At 41.2% G+C, this 15,410-nt stretch overlaps 1 protein-coding gene and 1 pseudogene across 2 annotated transcripts in view; one reads left to right on the top strand and one right to left on the bottom strand.

The window, feature by feature from the left end:
- Positions 1-1,277: 1,277 nt before the first annotated feature.
- LOC137228373 (heterogeneous nuclear ribonucleoproteins A2/B1-like) lies at positions 1,278-4,833 on the bottom strand (annotated as a pseudogene).
- Positions 4,697-15,410, top strand: part of ZNF169 (zinc finger protein 169) — a 53,493-nt gene continuing 42,779 nt past the window's right edge. For both annotated transcript variants that reach the window (XM_067744880.1, XM_067744879.1), the window contains exon 1: positions 4,697-4,834. The gene's annotated coding sequence lies outside the window, so the exon portion shown is untranslated. The remainder of the gene's footprint in view (positions 4,835-15,410) is intronic.

Raw genomic sequence — 15,410 nt, 5'->3', positions numbered from 1 at the left:
GTGCTTTGTGACCACCTAGAGGGGTGGGATAGGGAGGGTGGAGGGAGGGAGACGCAAGAGGTAAGAGATATGGGAACATATGTATATGTATAACTGATTCACTTTGTTATAAAGCAGAAACTAACACAATACTGTAAAGCAATTATACTCCAATAAAGATGTTAAAAAAAAAAAAAGCTAAAAACAGAACTACCCTATGACCCAGCAATCCCACTACCGGGCACATACCCTGAGAAAACTGTAATTCAAAAAGAGACATGTACCACAATGTTCATTGCAGCACTATTTAGAATAGCCAGGACATGGAAGCAACCTAAGTGTCCACCGACAGATGAATGCATAAAGAAGATGTGGCACATATACACAATGGAATATTACTCAGGTATAAAAAAGAAAGGAAATTGAGTTATTTGTGAGAGGTGGATGGACCTAGAGTCTGTCATACAGAGTGAAGGATGCCAGAAAGAGAAAAACAAATATTGTATGCTAACACATATATATGGAGTCCAGAAAAAAAAATTGCTTGAATGAATTTACAGCCAGAACCAGAATAATAACACAGACATAGATAATGGACTTGAGGACATGGGATGGGAAGGGTACGCTGGGACAAAATGAGAGAGTAGCACTGATATAGATACACTACCAAATGTAAAACAGCTAGCTAGTGGGAAGCTGTTGCACAGCACAGGGAGTCCAGCCTAGTGCTTTGTTATCCCCTAGAGGGGTGGGATAGGGAGGGTGGGAGGGAGGCGCAAGAGGGAGGGGATATGGGGATATATATATATATATATATATATATATATATATATACACACACACACATACAGCTGATTCACTTTTTTATACACCAGAAACTAACCCAACATTGTAAAACAATTATACTCCCATAAATGTTTAAAAGAAACAAAAAGAAACTATCTCAAAGGCATTTTTTTACAGTCCTTCCTTTATAGTAAGGTAATGCTATTAAATAATCCAGTCCATCCACAAACAGCTCCCCATATCTGCTGTAGTGTCTTCTACCATATCATTCTATATTTATGCATGTGTGAGATAATAAGTGTTCTAAACATTCTTATTTTGATAACCTGAACCTGTTGTTACTTCTGGGCTCTTGTCCTCTCCAAGTTACACAGTAAAGCCCAGGGCAAATGGGAAGAAGTTGAGTGTTGGTTCCTGCCTCATATCCCTTACTGTGCCACTGCCTCTTGGACCATAGTTTCCTCCACCGTAAGTTTCTCTTATGTTCCTACTGCCACCAAAATTTCCAGTCTTCACTGGACCATAGATATAAGGTTGCTAATTATAATTTCTAAAAACATTCTAATTTCTACTTCCATAAATTTTTCCTGCATAGTTGTCATAATCACCTCTGTAGCCTCCCCACTACTCGCCTCCGGCTGCCAGATCCAGGTTCTCCACTAGTATATCTTCATCTTCCTTCTTCATAACCTGTGCTACCTCTAAAATTGCCACCTCCAGATCTTCCTCCATACCCATTATAGCTATCCCCAAATCCATGTCCTCTTCCATATCCATCAGATCCTACTCTACACTTGCCTCATGATCCTGGTCCCAAAATTCACTGCCTCTGCACGAATCCCTCAAAGTCTCCTCTGCCACTCCTAGAACTTTGGACTTCCTGTGTTTCTTGTCTAGATAAAGCCTTTCTTACTTCTGACCACCGATGGTATGGTATTGCTGCAGTACAGTTTAATCCACATGATCATGGTTATCAAAAGTAGTAAACCCAGAACTTCCCTTGTGGTCAAGTGGTTAAGGCTCTGCCCTTTCAAAGCGGGGGATGTGGGTTCAATCCCTGATGAGGGATCCCATGTGCTGCACAGCGCAGCCAAAAAAAAAAAGTAATAAACCCAATGCTTCTTTTCTTTCCAGACTGTCAATGCCTCCTTTCTTTCCACACTGCCTATCAGTAATCATCTCAAATGACATCAGCTTTTCCATAGTCCTTGCAGTAATCTCTAAGCTGATGTTCTTTGGTATCTTCTTTAGTTCCACCAACAAACAGCTTTTCAGTTACATGAGTGCCAGGTTGTCCAGATTCCTCTCTGGCACATTTTGGCTCAATCATTCTTCCATCAATTGAAAGAGATTTTGCAGCCATGGCAGCATCAACCTTATCTATGGATGGAAAAGTTACAAAACCAAATACTCTTTTGAGTTTTGCTTGCAGGATCTCTCATTACCAGCGTCTGTAAGTTTTCCCCATGGCTCATAGTAGTCCCTCAAGCTTTCTTCTGTGGTTTCAAAGCTTAAGCCACCAATAATGTTTATAGAAATGTCCCTTTTCTCTCTCAATAGCAGACTCAGTCACTTCAGCTGGATTTCAACCCAGACAGATGAGAGAGATATCCACCAATGAGCATGAGCATACTTGTCCTGACACTGTTCTCTTGAGGCATTCTTTTCTTGATGGTCTCTGCTTCAGTGTAATGCATGCAGAGACCTTCCGTACCACAAGATGGTTTTCAAAATCACTTATATTTCATGTTAGATCTCTGAGTTCTCTTTTTATATTTGTTTTGTGAGCTAGCTTAATTTCCCCAAATAACTATTTTTTCTCACTTTCCAAACTGAAGTTTTCCATCTTTCTCAATTTTCCTCCCTCTCTCCCTTCCATTGTATTGACTTTCCCTTTAGTTCCTTTCAGCTGACTTGCATTACTGTCACACTGATTATTATAGTTTTACATTAAAATGCTAATAATAGAGCAAACTGGGTTTTATTATTTATCACCATTTTTTGATAATATCATCAATATAGTCATCCAGATATATATTAGAATTACTTTGTGGTGTTGAAATATATGCAAATGCTATTTTAAGTGAATTTTATTAAATTTACTGCTCATTTTATGGGAAATCTTGAACCTAGTTTGTTCAAAATGTTTTTATATAATATGTATATTTCTGCATACACGATTCATATAAAAATGGAAGTGACTTTTAAGATTTCTGAAACATATTTGACACACTTCTCCCCTAAATTTAACATAAAGATTCTCTCAATCAGGCATTTAGGCCTAATTTTGCCCCTGTCATTGAGGCAAAATTCTTGTGAGAATTCTTTACTCCACACCATGTGAATTATGAAGATTTCCACTGTCTGGCAGGAGCAGGCACTATTCCTGGCCCTATGTGAGCTCACGGTATTTCTCTCTAATCTTTTTCAGTTTCTTTCTTGGGGGGTTGCACATGTGCACATTGGTTGGCACTCAACTGACACTTGAGGAAGAGGACCCTCCACCTGGATTTCCCTTCTCTGTCCTGTAGCCTGAAATTTCTCTCCATCTAGTGATGTTCAAAGTCTCATCTGGTTTCTTACCTCTTTCTCAGGGTTCATTGCTCTTCATTGTCTTATGTCCGATGTCTTCAAACCTGTCATTTCATATATTTTGTTTTTTTAAAGTTGATTTAGGCAAGAGGTTAAATCTGGTTCTCATTACTTCATTTTGAGTAAATAGGAAGTAATTTGAAAACACTTTCATCAAATTCCTAGAAAAAGAGTATGTCTGCTTATTAATACGTTTTTAATATAAATTATTATTTTTTATTTTGGCTGCGTTGGGTCTTCGTTGCTGCACGCAGGCTTTCTCTAGTTGTGGCAAGCGGGAGATACTCTGCTGTGCATGGGCTTCTCATTGTGGTGGAGAATGGGCTCTAGGCACACGGGCTTCAGTAGCTGTGGCACGTGGGCTCAGTAGTTGTGGCACACGGGCCCTAGAGCACAGGTTCAGTAGTTGTGGCACACAGGTTTAGTTGCTCTGTGGCATGTAGGATCTTCCCAGACCAGGGTTTGAACCTGTGTCCCCTGCATTGGCAGACAGATTCTTAACCACTGCACCACCAGGGAAGCCCTGTTTATTAATACTTTGAAATGTTTCTAAGCTTCCTATTCTGTTACATCTAATCAGCGATTTTTGTATTAGTAAAATAATTTTAATTTTAGTTACTGTAGCTTTAAATGTCTTCATGCTTAGTTTTTCCTCATTTTTTCTTCTGATTGTTATTATTTTTAATAAACTTCAGAATTTTTCCTCTTTGAAAAAGAAAAATAGGGTTTCCCTGGTGGCGCAGTGGTTGAGAGTCCGCCTGCCAATGCAGGGGACACAGGTTCGTGCCCCGCTCCGGGAAGATCCCACGTGCCGCGGAGCGGCTGGGCCCGTGAGCCATGGCCGCTGGGCCTGTGCGTCTGGAGCCTGTGCTCCGCAACGGGAGAGGCCACAACAGTGAGAGGCCCGCGTACCGCAAAAAAAAAAAAAAAAAAAAAAAGAGAAAGAAAAATGCCAGGACCTTTGGCATATTTTAGAAGTTCATTCATTACGCGCTGTTATTTAAATATAAAAACACTAGGGTGAATCTGCAGTATGGAGGACAAGTACACACCCAGGTGACTAAAAACTAAGAGGACCCCACAAGTTAAAAAGGAAAGATTTTAGTGCTCACCTGAACCACCCTTCTAATGCACCTGAAAGTCACTTTACTAGACTTTACTTATCTAATTTTCCACAATTTCTCCCAGAGCCCAAGTGGCTGTAATTATGTATCTTGAGCGCGGGTTCCAGCGGAGCAGAAGGGAGGCGTACTGGAGCTCAGCAACTGGGTCCAGTGGGGAAATGTGCCCGCGCCCCCGGCGCATTGTGGGTAATGTAGTCCCGCGCCCACCGGTGATCTGGCGAGTACGATCTTGAGCTTCGGCGCCCTCTGAGCATTTTGGGTATTGTAGTCCCTCCCAGAGGTATTGTGGGTATCGCACTTCCGCTTCGCGCTGTTGTATTTCTGGACATTGTGACCATCTTTTAAAGCTCATGGTGAGCAAGCCCGACCATGGCCGCTGAGTCCCGGGGATAGAGGGTTGGGAAACCTTGGCGAGGGCAGGCGGGGTTGGTCTGCCCTGTCCGCGGGTTCCTTGAGGTTTGTTTTCCGGACGGGGTCGGACGCAGTCCGCCTAGTAGGGGTTGTGGGCTGGGTCTCGGGTCTCGTGCTGTCCGGCGGTGCTGGGGAGCCAGCGTCCTGTCCCGGAGGGGTCTGGACTGGTGCAGGTGATTTGGAGGACATAAGTACCCCTCGCCCGGAGCAGACGTCTCCACTGCTGGGGCGCGCGGCTCGGGCATCCTTCCTGGGTCTTAATTGGGGAGCGCGGCTGGGTGGTGCCAACCATGGTGATGGAGGCGCCGCTTGGCCTCGATGTCCCGGATTTTGGGGGAAGGACTGGCCTGGGCAAACACCCAGACTTGCCTTGATTGGGGTGGGGAGGACAACTTGGGTCAGCGGCATCGGGGCCCGCAGGCTCCTGGGGGAGTTGGAAGGGCCTGGTGGGAGTCAGACATCCCCGGGTTTGTGTGGGGCGTCCTTGTGCCCAGATCTACGACTCCAGAAGTTGTCTGGCTCCTGCGGCGCTGGGGCTGTTCCAGGAGCTTGGGGTGGAGCAAGTGGAGTGCAGCCCACGGGGCAGGGAACTTTCCTCAACCCCCAGGGGGCTGGTGGCTGACTCCCTGAATTACTGGGGATGGAAGAGAGGAGTGGGTGGTAAGACGTCCAGACTTAAGTTTTATTTTAAATTTTGCATTATGAAAACGTTGTAAATATACACAGAAGTAGCCGTGAGGTCTCCTGGATTCATCGCTCAGATTCACCACTTACGAATGAGAGCCCTATCTTTCTCTTCCAAATCTGCAACCTCAGGTGTGCATCTCTTTGGGCATTGCCTTTCCCTCGGGGCCTATCCCAGGCCTGCTGTGGGAGCCCCGCCCTCCATAGAGAGAGTTCAAATCCAGGTCTGCCTCTTTCTCATAGTCACTTTAAGCAAGGTACTGAACCTCCTGGGGCTGTTGGGAGTGTGGAAAGGGGAAAACGGGTGTCTGGTACATGCTAATATGACGTTCATTTCAATAGGGTTCAATAACCCCCATAGGCACATAGAAGATTAATGTCATGCTGGACATCAGCATGACATGAGAGAAGGCTTATTCTAAAACCCATACCCTGATTCTGTCCCGCGTATTGTCCTTCCCTTCCATACCTGGTTCTGATACCTTACTTTAGTGAAGCCATCTGCAGGCTTGGGGGTTTCCAGCCTGCTCTCTGTGCTGGGAGAGAATCCTGAGGCCAGAACCACTTCTGTTGTACCAGGTTTGCCCTGGAGCACTCTGCTCCCTCACATCCAGAGGGGACTGCCCGTTAGGGAGGAGGGAACTCCTAGGGGCCTGGCAGCCCTGCCTCAGATGGGTACCACTTCCTTGTTGTGTTCTTGTCTTTGGTCATAATGGAGGGTGTGTCCTTGATATCCTATGCCAAAGTCATAATCCCTTTGCGGCACAGCTGCAGGTGGTCTCCCAGGAAGCCAGGCTTGTTCTTGAAGGGGCACATTCCTGTGCCCTCATTCAGGGCTTTCTATCTTCTCCGGAGTTGCTCCTGCATTGTCCTGCATTGTTTCTCTCCATATACATTCACACTGTTGTATTCTCAGGGCCTTAGAGTGCTGCCAAAACAACGATGGTGAAAAGTACTGTTTTGTTAGCAGTAGACCTGTGTTGGCAGTGTGCTTTCTATTCACTGCCATATTTTATTTTCTCAGTCACCTTGCACATTAGGTAGTTGAATTCTCATTTTCTAGAGAGGGAAATGGTGTAGTAGAGGATTAAGTAACTTTTACTTTGGAGCTATTAAAACTTTCAAAGTTTTAATGAAAATTTAAAAGGAGCTGCTCTATTTTTCACGTTTGTCTCATACATCTAATGCTGATAAAGATAAAATATATGTTCATTTTCTCCTGATCATTGGTCTCAGCCCCTAACAGTAATGGTGACATTAATGACACCAGCAGAAGGCTGGAATCAGACCAGTGTTTGAAGTCCACATACCACCCACCCCTACCCCCACCCCCATAAAGTTTTTTCTCCTTTCCTTTTTTGGGGGTATAGAAGGAGATGGAGTTATCACACTTAAAGTTTATTATGAAAATTTTACAAATGCAGCCAAAAGTAGTGAGAATACTGATAGAGCATCTTTGTACCTCTCACTCAGCTTCAGCAGTTGTTAACATTCTGCTCTTCTCTTTCTTTTAGTTTTCTCTGTTGTAGTATTTTGCAGCAAATCCCAGGTATTTTACCTGTAAATACTTCAGTGTGCATCGTTTTTGAATAAGGACTTTATAGAAAATAACCTTTATACCAAATGGCACACCCAACAAAATTAACCATAATTCCTTAATGTCATCTAATATTCAGCCTGTGTTCATTTACCCCATTTGTCTCAAAATGCCTTTCTACAGTTTAAATCCTACTCTCTTAACCCAGTTAAGAGGCATGAACAGGGAAATATCTGGAATTCTGTCTTCTGAATCCCCCCTTCCCCTTTCTTTATACCCACTCTTGCCTTGCTGATCTTTGTTAATAGCAGGAGTCCACCTCTGGGCACTTGCTCCTTGACCTCAGCGTTCTTCTTGCCTCCTTGTGTTTCACAGATTTTCTCACTAATCTGATGAGCTGTTAAATCCTGTCAATTCTTCCCTTTCTCCTCTCCCCTCACCTTTGTGTTAGCTCAGCATAATTTGTCTTTCCCCATGTTCTAGTTTGTCTGTTAAAAAAGGACCCGCCCTTTGGGCTCTGAAGCTGGACTCTTAGCCTCCACCACCTATTGACTCTGTGACCTTGGATATTGCTTCTGTTCTATGTGCCTCCTTTTTCCTTATCTGTAAAATGGGGTTGATAGCAATGTCAGGGTTGTTGTGAGGTGGAAGTGCGCCTGTGCTTCTGAAGTGGTTAGGGTGCCTGGCGCACAGTGAGTGCTCAGGGAAAAGTGAGTTGTGGTGATGATTATCAATTCTGAATTGCCCCCCCAACCCACCTTTCCAGAATTATCCTTTACTCTTCACACTGATTGGACTCTGTCTTACAGTCATATGGGAATATATTCTATTCCATGCAGTTGTATTCCTTCATGCCTTTATTTTTGAATTTTATTTTATTTATTTTTTTATATAACAGGTTCTTAGTAGTTATCAATTTTAAACATATTAGTGTATATATGTCAATCCCAATCTCCCAATTCATACCACTACCACCACCACCCCCACCACTTTCCCCCCTTGGTGTCCATACGTTTGTTCTCTACATCTGTGTCTCAATTTCTGCCCTGCTAACTGGTTCATCTGTACCATTTTTCTAGGTTCCACATATATGTGTTACTATACGATATTTGTTTTTCTCTTTCTGACTTACTTCACTCTGTATGACAGTCTCTAGATCCATCCACGTCTCTACAAATGACCCAATTTCATTCCTTTTTATGGCTGAGTAATATTCCATTGTATATATGTACTGCATATTCTTTATCCATTCGTCTGTCGATGGGCATTTAGGTTGCTTCCATGACCTGGCTATCGTAAATAGTGCTGCAATGAACATTGTGGTGCGTGTGTCTTTTTGAATTATGGTTTTCTCTGGGTATATGCCCAGTAGTGAGATTGCTGGGTCATATGGTAATTCTATTTTTAGTTTTTTAAGGAACCTCCATACTGTTCTCCATAGTGGCTGTATCAGTTTACATTCCCGCCAACAGTGCAGGAGGGCTCCCTTTTCTCCACACCCTCTCCAGCATTTGCTATTTGTAGATTTTCTGATGATGCCCATTCTAACTGGTGTGAGGTGATACCTCACTATAGTTTTGATTTGCATTTCTCTAATAAGTGATGTTGAGCAGCTTTTCATGTGCTTCTTGGCCATCTGTATGTCTTCCTTGGAGAAATGTCTATTTAGGTCTTCTGCCCATTTTTGGATTGGGTTATTTGTTTTTTTAATATTGAGCTGCATGAGCTGTTTGTATGTTTTGGAGATTAATCCTTTGTCCGTTGATTCATTTGCAAATACTTTTTCCCATTCTGAGGGTTGTCCTTTCATCTTGTTTGTAGTTTCTTTTGCTTTGAAAAAGCTTTTAAGTTTCATTAGGTCCCATTTGTTTATTTTTGTTTTTATTTCCATTACTCTAGGAGGTGGATCAAAAAATATCTTGCTGTGATTTACGTCAAAGAGTGTTCTTCCTATGTTTTCCTCTAAGAGTTTTATAGTGTCCGGTCTTACATTTAGGTCTTTAATCCATTTTGAGTTTATTTTTGTGTATGGTGTTAGGGAGTGTCCTAATTTCATTCTTTTACATGTAGCTGTCCAGTTTTCCCAGCACCACTTATTGAAGAGACTGTCTTTTCTCCATTGTATATCCTTGCCTCCTTTTTCATAGATCAGTTGGCCATAGGTGCATGAGTTTATCTCTGGGCTTTCTATCCTGTTCCATTGATCTGTATTTCTGTTTTTGTGCCAGTACCATATTGTCTTGATGACTGTAGCTTTGTAGTATAGTCTGAAGTCAGGGAGTCTGATTCCTCCAGTTCTGTTTTATTTCCCTCAAGACTGCTTTGGCTATTCGGGGTCTTTTGTGTCTCCATACAAATTTTAATATTTTTTGTTCCAGTTCTGTAAAAAATGCCATTGGTAATTTGATAGGGATTGCATTGATTCTGTAGATTGCTTTGGGTAGTAGAGTCATTTTCACAATATTGATTCTTCCAATCCAAGAACATGGTATATCTCTCCATGTGTTTGTATCGTCTTTATTTTCTTTCATCAGTGTCTTATAGTTTTCTGCATACAGGTCTTTTGTCTCCCTAGGTAGGTTTATTCCTAGGTATTTTATTCTTTTTGTTGCAGTGGCAAATGAGAGTGTTTCCTTAATTTCTCTTTAAGATTTTTCATCATTAGTGTATAGGAATGCAAGAGATTTCTGTGCATTAATTTTGTATCCTGCAACTTTACCAAATTCATTGATTAGCTCTAGTAGTTTTCTGGTAGCATCTTGAGGATTCTCTATGTATAGTATCATGTCATCTGCAAACAGTGACAGTTTTACTCCTTCTTTTCCAATTTGTATTCCTTTTATTTCCTTTTCTTCTCTGATTGCCGTGGCTAGGACTTCCAAAACTATGTTGAATAATAGTGGTGACAGTGGACATCCTTGTCTTGTTCCTGATATTAGAAGAAATGCTTTCAGTTTTTCACCATTGAGAATGGTGTTTGCTGTGGGTTTGTCATATATGGGCTTTATTATGTTGAGGTAGGTTCCCTCTATGCCCACTTTCTGGAGAGTTTTTATCATAAATGGGTGTTGAATTTTGTCATAAGCTTTTTCTGAATCTATTGAGATAATCATACGGTTTTTCTTCTTCAATTTGTTAATATGGTGTATCACATTGATTGATTTGCATATATTGAAGAATCCTTGCATCCCTGGGATAAACCCCACTTGATCATGGTGTATGATCCTTTTAATGTGTTGTTGGATTCTGTTTGCTAGTATTTTGTTGAGGATTTTTGCATCTATATTCATCAGTGATATTGGTCTGTAATTTTCTTTTTTTGTAGTGTCTTTGTCTCTTTTTGGTGTCAGGGTGATGGTGGCCTCATAGGATGAGTTTGGGAATGTTCCTTCCTCTGCAATTTTTTTGGAAGAGTTTGAGAAGGATGGGTGTTAGCTCTTCTCTAAATGTTTGATAGAATTCACCTGTGAAGCCATCTGGTCCTGCATTTTGTTTGTTGGAAGATTTTTAATGACAGTTTCAATTTCATTACTTGTGATTGGTCTGTTCATATTTTCTAATTCTTCCTGGTTCAGTCTTGGAAGGTTGTGCTTTTTTAAGAATTTGTCCATTTCTTCCGGGTTGTCTATTTCACTGGCAGAGAGTTGCTTGTAGTAGTCTCTTAGGATGCTTTGTATTTCTGTGGTATCTGTTGTAACTTCTCCTTTTTCTTTTCTAATTTTATTGATTTGAGTCCTCTCCCTCTTTTTCTTGAAGAGTCTGGCCAATGGTTTATCAATTTTGTTTCTCTTCTCAAAGAACCAGCTTTTAGTTTTATTGATCTTTGCTATTGTTTTCTTTGTTTCTATTTATTTCTGCTCTGACCTTTATGATTTCTTTCCTTCTACTAACTTTGGGTTTTGTTTGTTCTTTCTCTAGTTCCTTTAGGTGTAAGTTTAGAACGTTTGTTGAGATTTTTCTTGTTTCTTGAGGTAGGCTTGTATCACTAAAAACTTACCTCTTAGAACTGCTTTTGCTACATCCCATAGGTTTTGGATCGTCGTGTTTTCATTGTCATTTGTCTATAGGTATTTTTTGATTTCCTCTTTGATTTCTTCAGTGATCTCTTGGTTATTTTGTAACGTATTGTTTAGCCTCCATGTATTTGTGTTTTTTACGTTTTTTTCCCTGTAATTGATTTCTAATCTCATAGTGTTGTGGTCAGAAAAGATACTTGATATGATTTCAGTTTTCTTAAATTTACTGAGGTGTGATTTGTGACCCAAGATGTGATCTGTCCTGGAGAATGTTTCGTGTGCACTTGAGAAGAAAGTGTAATCTGCAGTTTTTGGATGGAATGTCCTATAAATATTAATTAAATCTTCACTCTCATTATTCTGAATTCTTTTTCTGGATGGTTGCCTATCTCCACTTCATTCAGTTGTTTTTCTGGGGTTTTATCTTGTTCCTTCATCTGGTACATAGCCCTCTGCCTTTTCATCTTGTCTGTCTTTCTGTGAATACGGTTTTTGTTCCACAGGCTGCAGGATTGTAGTTCTTCTTGCTTCTGCTGTCTGCCCTCTGGTGGATGAGGCTATCTAAGAGGCTTGTGAAGGTTTCCTGATGGGAGGGACTGGTGGTGGGTAGAGCTGGCTGTTGCTCTGGTGGGTAGAGCTCAGTAAAACTTTAATCCACTTGTCTGCTGATGGGTGGGTCTGGGTTCCCTCCCTGTTGGTTGTTTGGCCTGAGTCAACCCAACACTGGAGCCTACCTGGGCTCTTTGGTGGGGCTAATGGCGGACTCTGGGAGGGCTCATGCCAAGCAGTACTTCCGAGAACTTCTGCTGCCAGTGTCCTTGTCCTCATGGTGAGACACAGCCACTGCCTGCCTCTGCAGGAGGCCCTCTAACACTAGCAGGTAGGTCTGGTTCATTCTCCTATGGGGTCACTGCTCCTTCCCCTGGGTCCCAATGAGCACACTGCTTTGTGTGTGCCCTGTAAGAGTGGAGTTTCTGTTTCCCCCAGCCTTGTCGAAGTCCTGCAATCAAATCCCGCTAGCCTTCAAAGTCTGATTCTCTAGGAATTCCTCCTCCTGTTGCTGGACCCCCAGCTTGGGAAACCTGACTTGGGGCTCAGAACCTTCACTCCAGTGGGTGGACTTCTGTGGCATAAGTGTTCTCCAGTTTGTGAGTTACCCACCCAGCAGTTATGGGATTTGATTTTTTTGTGATTGCGCCTCTCCTACCGTCTCATTGTGGCTTCTCCTTGTCTTTGGATGTGGGGTATCTTTTTTGGTGAGTCCCAGTGTCTTCCTGTCAATGATTGTTCAGCAGTTAGTTGTGATTCCAGTGCTCTCACAAGAGGGAGCAAGAGCATGTCCTTCTACTCTGCCATCTTGAACCAATCTCTTCCTTCATGCCTTTATGCTTCACAGATTCACTCTTGTTATCTAAGTAGCTCAGATGTTTCTCCAGTGCAAAGATTTCTGAATGTTCTCTGGCAGAATTATTCCTATTGTTCCCTTTAGCCCCAGAGCACCTTATACGTGAGGACTCCAGGGCTTGCATGGTATATCCTGTTTGTCCCACTGGTTTTGAGATGGTGCTTTGAGGGACGGGCACCTTGTCTGCTCCTCATGGGTCACTGATTGGCACCCAACTGTGAGGATATGAGGGTTTGTCCTTTCTGCCTGGAAAGGTTTGTAGGAGGACTGATGGAAACTCAAGTAGAAAAGAGGGTTAGGCTATTATTGGGGTAGACCGTGGGTGCCAAGATAATAGGTGTGGACCTTTTTGTGTGGTCATTGGGACCCACTGCAGGGTTTTGAGCAGAGAAGGCTTATCATTTCCTCCTTCAGTTATTACTTCATCTCTGTGTTCTCCTTTAGAATGGAAATCATCAAGAGAGTTTTCTATGTTTGATAGTCCAGTTTTTTTCTGCCCAATCTCTAATTAATTTCCAGCTATTTGGGATTTTTTTAGATAATTTATTGTTACTGATTTCTTATTCAATTCCATTCAAGTCAAAGAACCTTCATAGTGTTTTCCACAGTGTCTATACAGTGCACTAGGGTTTCAGTTTCTCCACATCCTTGCCAAAACTTGTTATTTTGTCTGTGTGTGTGTGTTGTTTTTTTAAATAATGGCCATTTTAATGGGTAGAGGTGCTATCTCATTGTGGTATTGATTTGTATTTCCCTGATAATTTGTAATGCTTAGTGTCTTTTCATATGCTGTTGGCCATATGCTGTTTATTTAAGTCCTTAGTCCACTTTTTAATCTGGATATATGTTTTTTGTTAGTGAGCTGGAGTTCTTTATATATTCGGGATATTAACCCTTTATCTGATACATGGTTTGCATCGATTTTCTCTCATTCCATAAATTGCCTTTTCACTTTGTTGTTTGTTCCCCTTGCTGCACAGAAGTTTTTAAGTTTAATGTAGTCTCATTTGTTTATTTTTGCTTTTGTTGCTTGTGCTTTTCGTGTTATATCCAAGAAATTATTGCCTATTCCAATGTCATGAAGTTTCTCCCTTATGTTTCCTTCTAGGAGTTTTATAGTTTCAGGCCTGGGGTTTAGCAATTTTAATATTTGCAAATAATCAACCTTTGGCTTTTTAATTTTCTTTGGAGTTTCATTTATATTTCATTGATATTTTTTCCTCTTTATTATTTTCTATTTTTTTTTCCTTTTCATTTCCTAGCGTCTTAAGGTGGGAGCTGGAGTTGTTTCTTTAAATTAAAACTTTTCTGGTGTATTCATTTAAAGCTATAAGTTTCCCTTTAAGAACTGCCTTAGCTGCTGTGTTTATTGCTAGAATTGCCATAATAATGCACCACAGACTGGGTGGCTTAAACGACAGAGATTGATTTTCTCTCAATTCTGGAGGCTAGAAGTTAAAGATCAAGGTGTTGGCAGTGTTGGTTTCTTCTGAGGCCCTTCTTTGGCTTGTAGCTGGCTGTCTTCTCCCTGTTTACATGGGCTTCCCTCTGGACCTGTCTGTGTTCAAATTTCCTCTTATAAGGACACCAGTTATATTGGATTAGGGCCCACCCTAATAATGCCATTTTAACCTAATTACCTCTTTGAAGACCTATCTAAAAATACAATCACATTTTAAGGCACTGGAGGTTATGAATTCACATATGAATTTCATAGGGGACACAATACACCTGTAATAGATCTATATCACAAATTTGGTTAGTTGTCATATGTTTCGATATGTTGTGTTTATTAGAATCATTCAGTTAAAAGTATTTCTAAATGTCCCATGGAATTTTTTCTTTCATCCGTATCTCCTTTAGACCAGCGTTGCTTTACTGATTCCTACTTTAATTCCATCTTGGGCAAAGAACATACTCTTTTTAAGTTTCAGTCCTTTGAAATTGGTGACTTGTTTTATATGCCTTGGAATTTCATTTTCCTTGGTTAATATTCTTTGTGCCCCTTTTACACTTGCAGGGTTTAGCATTCTATAAATGTCAATTTGATCAATACTGCCTGATAGTATTTTTTAAACCTTCTGTTTTTCTTCTTTACTGTTAGTTTGCTTTTTCATTTACTGAGAGGTGTATCAAGTTTTTTTTAACTGTGATTATGATTGTTTTCTTTTCCACTCTGTCATTTTTTTCCTTCATGTATTTTTTCCAGTCTATGACTTGACTTTTTATTTTCTTGCCAGTATCTTTTGCAGAACAGAAGTCTTTTAATCCTAACAGAATCCACCTTATCAATATTTTTCTTTCATTGGTTGTATTTTTGGTGTTATATCTGAAGAGACACTGCCAAGTCCCTGGTCACCTAAATTTTCTCCCATGTTATTTTCTAGGAGTTTTATAGTTTCATATTTTACCTTTAGCTCTGCTATCCATTTTTAAAAAATCAATCAATTAATTAATTAATTAATGGCTGTGTTCGGTCTTCGTTGCAGTATGCAGGCTTCTTATGGTAGTGGCTTCTCTTGTTCTGGAGCACAGGCTCTAGGCACACAGGCTTCAGTAGTTGTGGCACGCAGGCTCAGTAGTTGTGGCTTGCGGGCTCTGGAGCGCAGACTCAGTAGTTGTGGTGCACGGGCTTAGTTGCTCCGCAGCATGTGGGATCTTCCTAGACCAGGGCTCAAACCTGTGTCTCCTGCATTGGCAGGAGGATTCTTAACCACTGCTCCACGAGGGAAGTCCCTACTATCCATTTTGAGTTAATTTTTGTGGAAGGTATAAGGTCTGTGTATGTGGATGTTCAATTGTTCCAGTACTGCCATTTATTGAAAAGATAGTCCTTTCTCCATTAAATTTTCCTTGCTCAGTTGACTTTATTTATG

This window comes from Pseudorca crassidens, chromosome 7 (assembly GCF_039906515.1).
Source record: "Pseudorca crassidens isolate mPseCra1 chromosome 7, mPseCra1.hap1, whole genome shotgun sequence".
Classification (NCBI taxonomy): domain Eukaryota; kingdom Metazoa; phylum Chordata; class Mammalia; order Artiodactyla; family Delphinidae; genus Pseudorca; species Pseudorca crassidens.
Note: the sequence above shows the minus strand (reverse complement) of the source record. Positions and strands in the feature narration are given on the sequence as shown.